We start from the raw sequence: 14,940 nt of genomic DNA, 5'->3' as shown, positions 1-14,940 counted from the left end.
TGGTAAAAAAATGAATGAAGAAAAGCATTATAAGAGAAAAATGAATTCACATAGCTATGGCTTCTACTCTAACATATATTTAGATTATCTACCAACCAGATAGTTCTCTGATAAGGAAACATCTACACAGTAGAAATAATTAATCTCAGATTTGTCCAGATTCCAGGCCTGGACTTATTTTCTCATCAATGTCCAAGGTAAAGTGACCAGATAGTTCAATAAGATTGTACAAGTACCAGTTTTTAATGGATTGGCACAATGTTCGCTGAATTAATTTCTTTTTTTTATTAAGATGCAGAGACATCCTCTTGTTATTCTGCCAGTGATCCACCCTTGGTACAAAAATGGCTGATTCACAGACTCTGCTCCTCCTCCTCTGTATGTTATATCTACAGTAGATGACCAAATTCTCATTAACACAGAGGAAAGTACAACCTGGCACCTGCAAAATGTTTTCAAATATCACTGCTTAATGTCTCCTGGCAATGCTGGTTTGTAACAAGAAGCCAAATAGTGGTGCAGCCAAGGATGCATTTCATGAGATCTCTATCTCCGGGCAATTTAACTTGGACACAACAGACTTGGAATGCAGTTTCACTTTTCTCTGCTGCCCTGTGCTTGCTCCCACTTCATCCATTTCAGCATCTCTTTTTTTCCTGTTTATCATGGACTTCCCTCACTGTTGCCTCTCGAACTCTCATCTTCCAGAAGGAGAGGCTGGGCCCTTTGTCAGGGTAATCTCACTGATTGAAAGAATAAGGTGACTGTTTCTGTTGTTGTTACATTTAAAGGACATACTCTGCTCCTGAAATTCATGCTGTTCAGGTAGGCATGATCAATGACCAAGATTTTATCTCTTGGTTAAAGCTTAATCAGGGCATAGCAGTTAGGGATATCAGGATTTTGATAAGCACCTAGACAGAGATCTTAATTGCCTATGGCCTTCTTTATTAAACTTAGATAGACAGTAGTGTTGGCTGTCTAAACTGGTATTTTATGCATCTCACTATTTATAATACCTCATATATGCAGGTTTTGGGGAGTTTTGGCAGTTTTAACAGTCTCTGGTGCTTTTACTTTGTGCTCTAGTCAATGAGTGGAAGATGCTATTTGATCACTTTGCAGTCAGGAAATGGCAGCATTCAAAAGAAGTGAGTTCTGCACTGTGCTATCAGTGCAACTTTTATACCATACAAGTTAATCTTGTGAAGCATCTTGGAGGTTTTGATCAATCTAAAATACACCATATTTGCTTGAAATAGGACTTTGAAATTTTATCTCTGAGTTCTAAATGAGATAGTAATAAAAGCTTCTCCAGCTCTTTAATAATGAATAGAGTTGTGCCATTTTATCTGCATAGGAATACAGTAAATGAAATCAAAGCAGCATAGACATAACTCTTACATTTTCAAAACTGCTAAGACAGCTCTGTGTACACTCCAATATTTTTTGTTATACATATTTACTGCAGAAATATTGTATGCTATATTTCTGTTTTCAAATGGAGTCCTTGCTGCTGCATTTACTGAACTCATACCTTATTAATGCTCCCATTCAATTTAGGATCAGAAAGGTCAATCCTGAAGCATTTGACAACTTTGGCAATGATTCATGCATTTGATCTTATATTTTGTCATGTAATTAGTGCCAGTGAAGGTCCCACGGGTGCTTCCAGTTGCATACAAATGGAGCAGGCACCTTGAATGTATTCAGCATAACCTAGGCTTGCCAAGTCTCAGCATCCCAGTTCTATGTGTACAAATGTCTAGACTCCAGCTTTGTCTCTTACTTCACGTATCTGCCTATTGTAGTCTAGCATCTGGAAATATAAATGACCTTTTGGAGACTGAGGTATTGATGCAGCTCATTGCTGACTTTCCATTGCTAGGTGGATATATAAACGCTGAGTGATTTTTTTGTTTGTATCTACCTAATTAAAAAGAAAAACATTAATCTGTACAAAGCAAGTTAGTATAAGTTACAGGTCAACAACATTTTTCTCTGTCCCTTGTAAGAATGATGATAGAAGGGATAATGCAGTGTCTCAGCACCCTTACAGCCACTGGCTGAACAGTCTGGTATCATTAGCAACACCAGCACCATGTTTTATATCCCTCGTTGCTCTCTTCTCTTTGAAGGACTGAACTCTTTCATCTGAGTGTACACAAATAGTAATAAATAGCAGACCAGATTTCAGCTCTGTGGACTTCTCTCTGATCTGTGCTGGTCCCTGATCTGGGCTGGCTGTCTCTACTCTTTTCTGCATCTTTTTCCCCAGCACAGCAACAAGCAAAATTGGTGCTTCCCACTGAGCCCCCACTGAGCAGGCTCTGGGCACCCACAGCAGGGAGGCTTGGAGGTGGCCAATACGAGGCTGCCTCTGAACCACAGAGCACGTTTCATCCCTGATAAGAGTTCGTGCCTCAGCTACATGAAAACTTTATTTTTAGAAAGCTGCCACTTGTAGAATCAGAAGTTTTTGCTCCGATTAGTTCACATAAAAGATATTTATATGTTAATATTCCTTGTGGAAAATGCTGCTGAGAAAGAAAAAATAACATTTCAGGTGAAATATCAGTCCTTCTTGTCTGTCCCCTTAGTCAGTCTCCTTCGCAGATACTTCACCAGATATTGGTCTGGTTTTTGTTCCTTGGTTTTTTAACAAATTAGTAAAATTTTCTAGGAATGCAAACCTTCATGTGAGAATTGTCACTTTGTTGAGAGCGTGATTTTCAATCTCAAGAATTTATAAAACATGTTTGTTCATGCCTAACTTCAAAATGGACTCTGCAATGTTCAAAGATCCTACAATTTTTCTGTGAAATTTAAAGAGAATTCCTTTTTTTAGAATGCACATTCCTGAAAAAAAATGCTTTCATAATAATATTGGATTTCAGGGAGTGGGAGTGGAATGGGCTTGCATAAAGTCAATAAATTTCTTGAAAATTCTTTTAAAATTCCAAAGCCATGGGTTTTCGGTTGTTTTTCTGGTGGGGTTTTTTTTCTGGTTTTTTTGTTTGTTTGTTTGTTTTGGTTTTTTTGTAGTTGTTGTTTTTAATAATATATCTCACTTTACTGAGCCTATTCTTATAGTAAGACCTGGTTTACAATTTTTGAAAGTTTAGTGCTGACTTTGTTATGAGTCTGTTTGTGAACATGTGGCATGGTTGTTGAATAAATTTAGTGAGACTAAATATTAGATCATAAGTATCTTAAAATTAACAAAAGAGCTAATAGATTTTCGTCTGCTTTCCTCTGCTTGTCTTAGAAAGACAAGAAAATGAACTAGCCTTAAATGAAACATCTGGGGACTGTAGGTATTCATGGTGGTTTTGTGAGTGAACCAAAATCTTGATGTGGCCTTTTCCCTCCCTCTTTTACTGTTGCATTCAAAAAGAATCTGCCTACAATAAATTACCATTATTGCTGCTTTGCTCTTACATAAATCTTTTTTCTCCAAGGTGCTCTTGATACCTTACTAGCTTACATGAATCAAACCTTTTGTGATCCCCAGGAGGTAAAAAAACTACCCAAACGCTTGAAACTCTCTGTCTGAAGAAAATATAGAAGATACTGCAGTCACAGAAGCTTTACCCAGTGTTTCTGACCTTATCACACATGGTTTCTGAAAAAGCTGCCATGCTTCAATTTAAAATCTGAAAAACACATTAACACATTGCAATCAAATATCAATGAACTAGAAATTGTGTGCACCACATTTTTTCCAAGCAATTCAATAAAACATATCTTTTATATATTAATAATCTATGATGGCTTCAAGTGGATATGCGCCATGCCCATCTCCTCTGATACACAACAGAGAAAATCATTCTTCCCAGATAATATTAATAATTCACTAACAACTGGTCTGAAGTATCAGATTAATCAACAGATGCCAGACAATAACTACTATGTGTATTTCTACTTTTCATCTCTGTTTATCCAGGTACTTAGGCACATAAAAATCACATTTCATTCCAGGGCTAAGTACATGATTAAATGCTTTGGTGAATAGAGATGGACTGCTGAAACAAGACACTGGGCAGTATTTCTAAAGGTCCGAACAGAGATATCTATTAACTTTATAGCATTTTGAACCAGTCTTACAATATGCAGGGTTTTCCAGCATTTTTCAGCTTTTTTAGTCAACTGAGAAAAAGACTTCATATAGTGTGAAATTTCTGCCACAATAGTAGGCTTCTCTTCCAGGCTGCCACATTATTTAGTTGCTAACCCATTTTTTTCCTGGAGTCTGTAGCAACCAGATGCTTTATGCTGCAGCCAGTCTTATCTCAGCCAGCAAAATAATTTTCACTGCTCACCACGACAACGACAGCGAAGTAAAGGAAAGATGTCCTCTTCTGAGAAAAAAAAAAATGTTCTTTTCCCTCCACACAGCTTTTTTTCTTTTTTTGTGAAAATATGCTGATCAAATACATCCATTTCACCAACTTCACCAACAAGTAACATTAAGTTGTAACATCAGCACTTAAGTAAAATTTCTCTACCTGTTACATACCTTAAAGCTATCAAAGTTATTAAATCTTGTGAAGTGAAAGTTAAGCCTTTTTTTGGTTGCCCTGTCCTGGAGGATTGTTTAAACTATCAACTCACATAGCTAAAAGAGAGAAGGAAAGAACTCACTCATATATCAATGAAAAACAAACTCTGCTAAGAGATTATGATTTTATTTGTATTACAGAGACTTCAATCTCATTTAAAAGAAAAGAGAGAGGGGAGGAGGAAATATAAGGATGGACATATCCTTGGTTTTCCTTGAAATTCAATTCTGTTAAACACAAATCCTCAGATTACCTTTTCAGCCTTGAATATGTTACCAACCCTGTTTGTTCAATAAAGCACTCTTCATAATTTTATTTCTTTATAAAACAACAGATTATTCAGCCACCATCCCTGAATTATTAAATGAGTTATGAGAATAACCATGTATTAAACATCTTGCAAATTCCTCAAAATGCTGTTTTCCTGACATATTTCTTTAGCAGTACAAAATCCAAATGTGACAAGGAATAAAGCTCTTTGATGTAAAGAGCTGGTCCTATAGACAGATCCCCACTGGGCAGATGGCTATTTTTAATAGTCTGACCTAATTTCTTAGTAGTGAACCAGAGATAACACAAAGCCCTATGGTGGAGCTGGTCTATTGTGTTGAAGTAACATTAGAGAACACTAGATATTCATAACAGCAACATTTTTGTTCATATGAGTCCAGTCTTAACAAAGCCCACAAACATTTACTGTCACAACAGTTAAGGCTTCTGAAGATGAAAAGACTTATTATGACTGACCTATCATATGATATCAAGCCAAAAGAGATTATCTTTAGGAGCGGAGGTATGCCTTCAGAAAGTGTTTTCTCTATGACTACTGAGTTACTGCTGATTTCTTTTACAGCATTCGCTTGCTTTTTTTCTCTTTCCTCATAAACTTCACAAAAACTGAAGGTGAGTAAATCACATTATTTGTTTCTGCCTTTCTCATCTTTCTCCCATTCTCATTACCTTGGTTCCTCTTTCATGTTACATCTGACCTTTCCAGAACTACTAAGCTCTGAAACTGGTAATCAGTCTTAGTGAAAGGAAGATATACAGACTACAGTTTTCAATGCCATAAAATCTATTTGTGTTTTTATTGCATTCAGTGATGTTCACTTTTATTTGAACTACAGTTGAGAGGAGAATCTAGATCATAACACACAGATGACAGGAAGTTCCTATTTCAATGCAAAACATCTGCCATTCTGAAAAAACCCAAGCCCAACAAAACACAAACAAGAAAAATGGAGAAGAAATGTTATACACTACTAGATACATTAGTCCAATTTCAGCTCTGCATTCACCAGCTCTGCACAGTAGAACATAGGAGATGCATTTGTAATGAAAATCAGTAAACTTTTCATCCTGAAATTCATTTAAAATTTGTCAAGGACAAAATCAATGATCTACAGCCAGCTGTGTGTTAGCTAAAAACGTCTATAGACCCTGTGCTCAAAGACAAGCAAGCTGCATCCACATCTTTAACAGAGCATAAGAAAAGTACTGTTCTAACATACCATAGTTCTCTGTCAAAACAAGAGCTGTTTCCCCCAAATAGATATATTTGTACAAACATTCCTGATACAAGAAAATACAATGTGTTCTGGTCAGTGCGCCACAGACAGTACTCAGCATTCTATTTGTTTTGAACACCAAGCTAAAGTGGCTTCCAACCTTATTTAGCAATGTTTTTGTATATTGTTCAGAGAAAATAACATTTTAATCTCATGCAACCCGTTCAGTTACTATGACTGATCTTGCTAATATTTATCCTCTGCACCACACACCAAACTGAAATATTGGGTAAGACTTCTGCATATTCTCTAATGGCATGATACTCCTTTGTTTTACAATATGAAAATGAATTATGAGCAAATCCAGTCAATGAGATTCCCTCTCTTTATTGAAAACCCCACCATAAGGAGTCAATACATGTTCATGCATAAATTGTAACAGTAGAAGCAAACACTTTGTCTCCTTCAAAACGCCAGTTGTGCGTCTTCTCTAGGACATTTAAAAGAGAATGTGCACTGAATGACATGGAAATACAGCTCTTCTTATTGCACAGTGTTCAAGCCCTTGAAGAGTTCTGCGGGTGTAGGCAGCAAGTGAAATTGTTTCCCCATAAATAATGTCTTAGAGGTTTTCCTATGAGAAGGGGCTTTATGCTAACAAGTACACTATGACTGAAGATAGTATTTTTGATATTAATGTAAAACAACTCACTCGTTTCATTGTAAGAATTGTATCTCAAGAGATATCTCAAAAGACTAGAAATCTTCAGGTGGCCATAGGAATCTGTCTCATATTAAAAAATAAATTAGGCAAGGGATTGGAAGAGGGAAAGCTCCATAATTGGCATGGCACCTACCCTTGTGTAAATATTAGTTTTAATGTGTGTCTATTTCTGCTCTCATTTCCCTTTGTTTATTCTATCTTGACTATACTGTCAAGAAATTTTCTCAATATATATTTTAAGTAGTAGGTCTTAAATTGCCAGTGTCAAAGGCTTAATTTAATATAGACAATAAAACACCCGTCTCTAATTTCAGTGGCAATTTACTATATTTTTAATCCTGAAGTGACTCTTGAGAATCTCTCAGCCAAGAAATTCTAGAACACCACAAGTGGAAGTCCAGTAAACAAATCTACAGCCTCATTTCTTCAAAGTGGAAGGAATAGTCACCATGACTTGGTCTGCATGTAGAAGAGCATATGCTTGTGGTAGCTGTTTCAAGCTGTCTCTTGGGGAATCTCTCATCCAGCCAGTTTTACCTCTTCCTAGCTGTACTCCCAGACAAGCATCTTTTATACAATTGCACATGGATCAGTCGCACATGCAGCATAATTCAAATATTTAATCCTTCTTAGGAGTAAATATTTTTGAAGTAATTAGCAACATATGCCCAGATATATGTTTACAGCTAAGTGTATGCTCAAGGACTTTGAAAAAGTAATATTGGTCATTCTACAAAGCCAGAAGTGATATTAGATAACAGATGTCAAAGGAAAAAAAAGCATTCAACTGGGACATGCTATGCTAAACACTATTACATGCATTGTTTTCTTATACACAATTTCTTTAAACATTTCCTCTTAGAAATTAATGTGAATTGAAACAATCAAAGTCTGGGTTCCACAGACACTTGAATCTTTCTCTTATCATGTCAAATAGATGAAATGTGTTCGAATGATATATTTTCTGTTAATACTATAACTCATTCTTAAACCACGGGAGGTCTTTTCAATATCTAAGTATAATTTGTTTTTAACAGCATGAGATTTTTTCTTCCCCTTTGTTATTTTCCTTTATACATATTATTATTATTTGATTTATATAGCAATGCTCCCTATGTGCTCATGATGATTCAAGAAATTCAACAGAGTCAAACTAAAAGGCAAGAAACTTCAATTATTTGTAAAAGAAATCTCTTAATTCAGTTTCTAGAAAGGGAAATGAATAACAGCAGGATTCCCTTGGGTGTGGATTTTGAGGCAAAGGTCACAAATGTGTTCATTTGAAGAACTCTTGGTCATCAAATCTCATTGAGGACAATGTGAAATGCAAGCATTCAGAACAGTAAAAATCTACATAATTTATATATGCCAATAATCAGAAATGAGAGGAGGTGAAAAATTTAAACAAAGGATAGATAACACAAGAAAAAACCACAAAAACATTGCAGAACAAAAATCACCCAAAACAATGGAGAACATAGAAAAATAATGTTCTGAAAATAAAATGAGCTGAGACCTAAATGGGTGAAGGGTTAGGTCTGAATGCAAGTCTCACTTTCAAGAATATCTTTTAGGGACTAAAAGGAAAAATAATCTGCCTACTCCTTAAGTTCTATGTTGTGTTTTCCATGATAAAACAAAATGTTTAAAATAGCATGTTCCCAAATGAATGCAAGCATTCATTTGGGAACAATGAATGAAATGAAAGCAAGAAGTCTTTTAGACTTCTTAACTAAAAAAAGTAAATACAGCACTGATTTGTCAGTATGTCCTTTTAACTTCAAATACATTTTCCAAAAATTTCATGATGGAATCTTCAATTCAAAAGTAATCTGAAAGTAGATATCACTAATGAAACAACAGATTTCAAGCATAATATCTTATTTTTAAGCAGATAATATCTCATTTTTACAGGAATGCATGAAGGCCATGTCATTTGGCCTGATAAACCATATCCTCACCACTTTTGACAACACACCAATTAGTTAACCAATTTATGTATTTGTGCTTTGCAAATCCTGACCTGTCTTGTGCCTTATTCCTGCCTTTAGCATATGTTTGGCTGCTCTGTTCAAATCTTAATTTGTAAATGTGTCCTGTTTTCAAATACTGGGTACAGTGGATCTGGGTCAGACATAGTGGCTTTTATGCCACCAGGATAAAGATAAGAATAATCATTAATTATAGCTTTAATGAAGACATTTATTTGATATGCAAAGCTTGGCAAGATGGTACATTGTGAAGTATTTTTGATTCTCTGTTAACTGTTTTGATCTCTACTAAGTCTATGTGCTTTATCTACATAAGTGGTACTCCTGGAGCAGATTTTAAATGCCTAGCTTTCTAAGACAAGGTTATACAATTTTGCATTCCCATAATGTATGCTCTTCTTTCCTTTTCATTTAAAAAGGAAGAGCTGAACCATGAAGCCTTGACTGTGATAAATGTTCCGTGCCTATCAACACAAGAAAACAAAACAAAAAAACCTCTTAGTAAGAGATATATGGAGACAAATAACAAGTAATGACCGTTTGTCTTGCAAGCAGGATAGCACAGCATAAAACACATATTTGATATGTAAAACAGGAACTCCTAACAATATGTTTTTGCATGGCCTGCAGCATTCTCTGTTCATCTCATCAAAACATTTTAAATACACATTAAATTCTATCTTGAAGTATTTTTCAACCACTTGGTATTTCTGTTGTAGTGTGTTTTTAAGTTTCTCTTATGTTCCTCCATTTTATGTATTATTCCCCCTTTTACCTTGTAAAATGGTTCTTCCCTCCCCAGTTTTCCCGCCACAGCTCTCATTACAGTTATGTTACTGTGGTTACCCCTGCCCCCCTCAGTTGTCAATCACTCAAGTTATGTAACTTCCCCTCCCCTCTCCTACCTTATGAGTAAGTTTTTCCTCCTCCCTGGGCCCAGTCAATCACCCCCCACTCCTCCCTGCTTTCGAGAACCTTCTTCTCTCTGGGGGTTGTGGTTGGCTGTGGTCCCAGGGCCCCTCCTTTACTTTGTATTTATCGGATATGTTTGTATGTCAGTTAAGTTATGTACTTCCCCATACCTTTCCTCATTGGTTAGCTGGGCATCCCTCCCTTCTCCACCCCCTTACCTTTAAAACCTTGCCTCTCCTCTTGTTCGGTGCCATTTGCTGGTTGGTTCTCCATTTGTTGGTGACCTGCCATCCTTCAATAAACCGACTTCAACCCCCAGCAAGTGGTCGCTCCTTTTCTCGTCTTGTCCAGCGTGAATAATCCAAGTCCGCGATCCAGCCCAGCCCAAGGCCACGACGCCAAGGGGGGCTGGCCTCAGATGCAGCAGGGGCGTCGGCCATCTCCCCTCTAGCTAGCCGGACTTTGGGCCACATACGCCCTCACGCATATTTCTTGATATAAATTTTCTATTTCAACCAGGGTTCTCATGAACCCATTCTGTTCCATCATATACAACAAACTGGTAGCTTTTTTATTATGCAGCAGATACTGAATAGGAGTACTTGGTGAATGTGTTTGAAGAGCTTCTCGGAAATGTGAGGTACTCTCTTAGTTTTTAAAGAGTTTTTTTCCCAGAAGGAGATAGTTTCTTGATTGTCCAAATTTTTTAATCTTGTTCTTTTATTTTTCTTAAGGACAGAAGATAAGGCTCCTCTTTCTGCAATTTTAAAATAGCTAGGATGATAGTTTAAAGAAAAAAATATTGTGCTTAACCAGGTATTGGGAGAGGACAGCAGAGCAGAGAGATCACCAAAAAAAACCCCCCATATTCTCTCCTCCTATTTGCCTTGTTTTCCTTAGAATGTTGGTGAAGCAGACAGACTGCCTTTGATGATTTGAAATTTTCTGCCTCACATAATTTTCTCTCTGAACAATTGAAATGCACACAGCTTTTATTCAAGTGACTATCTACTTTAAATATTCTAGTAATAAGATTATTGGCTGGATTTGAATTTACTTGTCAGTAGTAACATGATGGGACAGCTGCACAAATGATGAGCAGAGACTGTTCTCTACCAAAACCTATGCAGAGATTTATATTAACCAAGGTGCCAGCTGAGTCACTCCCAAAGGCTTCCACTGATGCATACTCTCATTGTGTAGCAAAAATCTCAAGTACAACTGCAATTGCTAAATTACAATGCAATCCTTATCAAAAGGAATCAGCCAGGCCACAAGAGAAGAAGAATAGTGAACAGGGAACCATTGACAGAGCTGTTTGGTTATCTCAAGGAAAGAGAGGAGCCCTTACTGAGTGGGAGAGAAAGCAACATCTGTCAGGAGAAACTGGAAGAGATTGTTTTGATTTAAGTTAATTTTGTGCCCCAAAGACTTTTCTGGGGCTATCCAACAAGCCTAACTAATGTGATGCATGTGTGTACAGCTCTCAGCTCTGCTAAGCTCAGCCCAACCTGGATCTTTAGCTGGTTATTTAATTGTGATTTTTGCAAGCTCTATTTTCATTCCCTTTAGATGCAAGTCTCATTGAGAAGCACTTTATTAAAATCATCCTGCTTTTTTTAACAATTTGAAAATATTTCAGTAATAAACAAATCATCCCAATTTTCTCCCCCTAAATGATATTCTTCTACATCAATAGAAGAATATAAGTTATGAATATTTCGTGCTGCTACATAAAAATTCAATCAAAAATGTCAAAGAAAGGTCTCTTGGACATAGAATTGCATTGACAGTCAGTTGTGTCTAGGTACATTGAGTACAGGGAGTGTAGAAAAAGCCTGTTTCTAGCACCAGCTGAGCTGAGTTTGAGCTTTCCCCTTCCCATGTCGATTGCATCCCCCACTTTTAAATCATGTATAATAGCATATTTTTCACCCATAACTATTACTGCTGCAGGTAATTCAATTTCTTCTATGCAATATAATTACCACTGGAGGAAACAAGAGGGGAAAGGTACCATTCTATCTAATTTTCTATGGTTTCCTCATCCAGAACATGCACCTTCCCATTCCGTAAGCACAATGCTGTACATTGTACTTTGTGCCACTGCACTGGTCACAGGACACAATAAGGTTCATTTTTTCATACCTCTCTCTCTTCTGTAATCATGGTGTATAAATTACGGCAGAGTTGCTAACAGTGTGTGACTGACAATCTTATTTGATAGACAACCTGTGATCCTTTCAGCCTTTTACTAATAAGCTCATTAGGATAGAAGGGATGAAAATACTTTCTAGGATTTAGCAATGAACCTCAGCAAATTCAGTGCATGTCTGACCATTCAAACTTTAGAGAATCAATCTTTCTTCAATCAAAACTTTGTCAGGTTCTGCTGAATGTCTTCTGAAGGTTACCCTCTTTTGGTTTGGGTTCCTTTTCTTTTCTTTTCTTTTCTTTTCTTTTCTTTTCTTTTCTTTTCTTTTCTTTTCTTTTCTTTTCTTTTCTTTTCTTCTCTTTTCTTCTTCTCTCACTCTTTCTGCTTTAACTCTAAAATCCCACAAAGTAATTTAGGTCAAGGTGAAATGGTTCTGAATATATTTTCTTTTTTATTTTCCAGGTTTAGTTTTGGAAAACCTTTTAGAATATTTTTGCTGCTTTTTAAGGTATGACCTTATTTTGGATGAACTTTTAAAATCTTTAATTTTAAGAAAAGCCTTAAAATACCTGCAGCCTAGTGACATTGGCATTTAGACTAAGGTTTCCAAAATGCAAATGGAAAACTACTTGATCAGTGACTGAATAAGCTACTTCATAGTTCCTCTTCATATTCTGAGCGTGGTAAGACATGCGCTGAATAAAAATCCTATTTGACACACAAGCACGTTTTGAAGTCTTGAAGTTAATTTCTGGAAATAGCAATGAGATAATATGTGATTCTGAAGAACTCTGTCTGTCATAAGAAGAAAAGGAAGTCAGCACATCAACACTGTTGTAAATATTTCAAAGGTGATCTCTTCCTGGACTAATCAGTATCTTAAATGATGAATATGATTGAAAACTTACTGACTGAGCAATACTTATGTGACAGAAACCAAAAATATATTCCAAGGAATGGGGCAGGCCAGTTTGTAAATAGATTTCTTCCTGTGACACAGGGAACTATATTGTTTAGCTGTATCGGGGAAACTGCAGCTCATGGGACTGCAGTCTCTATTTCTTGTGCTAAAGAGCTGTGGTCATGCTTCTTCAGAGCTGTGGTTATCCTTCTTCATGTGGCTAATACTGTCATACAAGGTCAAGAACTACATCAAATATTTTGTTGTTGTTAGCCAGAACATCTTCTATAGATTTAGACGTCCTGCTCAATAAATCCAAGTCACTATAAAGAAATTGCAAAATTCTGTGCTTTTCTTCACTTTATATTAGATCCATTTTTTAAATTTCATCTTTGCCTGATTCTCCTGTCCCATTATCTTGGATTGTTTTTATCTTTACCATTCTCCTTTTTTTCTGCACTTTTAATTTTGGCTTTTTCTTTCTATGTGTTCCATAAAAATAAAGGGAGAGGTGAATGGGAGAGGAGAATGTCTCCTCCTGGGTTTTCCTTTTTATTCTACTGCTGATGTTCTGCACCTTGATCCTTCTTCTTCTTATACACCACCTCTTATAGCCACTTCAGGCTCCTGCTTGCATTAAACACCCCTTCACTCTTCCAGCCCTCTTCCATCCACACTGAAGTTTCTCCTCTTTCAACCACAAGGTAGATACATCTCAATAACGATTATGAGGAAAGAGAGAGAAGCTGCAGGCTTTTTGTAACAAAGCTGCAACATCGTAGCAGGTTGATGTGAAGGAACAGTAACATCAAGCATCAATAAGGAGCACTAACAAATCAATGTAGATAGTGAAAGCAAAGAATTAGACAACTGCCTGCCCCAGGCAATACTTACACATGCCAGAATTAGACTGCAACAACTTGATTGATGATCGGGTTGTCTATGTCATCCCTTTATCTTCTTTCTCACCCATCCTGCTTTTTTTTTCCTTTCAAATTCCTTCCCCCATTTACCTTCCAGGCTTTTCCTTCTTCTTCAGAAGACTCTGATAAGGGTCAATATCACAAAGTGCTGTTTATTTCAGCTACGTCACCAGAAAACCATTGCCTCATTCTTTGTGGTAAAAGATAAGATAAAGATTACCTATTATGGCATTAAATTTGAGATAGTTTGAGTTTGAGTAAAGAAGTCCAAGGGATGAATGCAGAAATCCTTTAGTGTTGTGGTCACCCTGACAGCAAAATTGTCCCACATAAATCACCTAAGGCAGCTAAATATATTCTGATCTCATAACAGCCCTCTTTCCTTGGAATACTTTGATTATTTTGGAGATATGGCCTCCACATCTCCTGTGCTGTTTCTGCCTGATTGACCTCTAACTCTTCTTGGCACAGAGGGCCAGTTTCAGCATGGTCAGTGCATATGTCAGCTGCATTATTCTATAGTCAGGCAACAGAGAGCAATAGGGTGGGTCTAGTTGCTCCTGTAGAACATGATTAACCCCTGCCCATGCAAGAATAAGCGCTGTCATCGTTCTTTCCTTTGCACTTTCACTCATGTCAAGAGGAAAATTCTCAAAAATACCCACTTTCTCACATCACTCAATCACTCAGCTGTGGACCCAAAGGCAATCCTTGTTGCCAAAGGGTAAGATTTAGACTATCCACTTTGGTATCTAAAATGAAAAAGTCAGGGGATGGGCTAAGAGAAGAACTTTTAGGACAATTCTCCAGAGAACATGAAGTACTGGAAAGCCTGCAGGCAACCACTAAATATCACCATCTCAAATGCTGTGCTTCAGATAAAAAACAATGTGTACAGAGCCTTAGCCATTAGCATTAATATCTTGGAGCAAACTCACCTTCAATTCAGAGATATTATGTGGAATCCTGTGTGGTGGGGCAATGCCTACCACACAGGATTCTACATAACATCTCTGAATTGCTAAATTACTGTGTCCTTTACTTTGACACTGGTTTACACCAAGTTGGAGCAGCCAGGCTAGGCGATCTAGGTATTACTCTAAATGATCCCTGGATCGGTTCATTGTAAGGTAAGGACAAAGGGATTCTCATCAATATGTCAGTAGATTGTACAAGGTTTTAGAAACTGCCTTAGATGCATGTTATCCTCTTAGTCTGTTTGTTGCAGTGGATGTGCAAAATATTTCTTGGAGCTACAAAACCG

This window comes from Melozone crissalis, unplaced genomic scaffold (assembly GCF_028551555.1).
Source record: "Melozone crissalis strain CALT ecotype California unplaced genomic scaffold, PUWL_Pcris_2 ptg000042l_1, whole genome shotgun sequence".
NCBI lineage: Eukaryota > Metazoa > Chordata > Aves > Passeriformes > Passerellidae > Melozone > Melozone crissalis.
The sequence above is the reverse complement of the archived record's forward strand: the minus strand, read 5'-3'. Positions refer to the sequence as shown.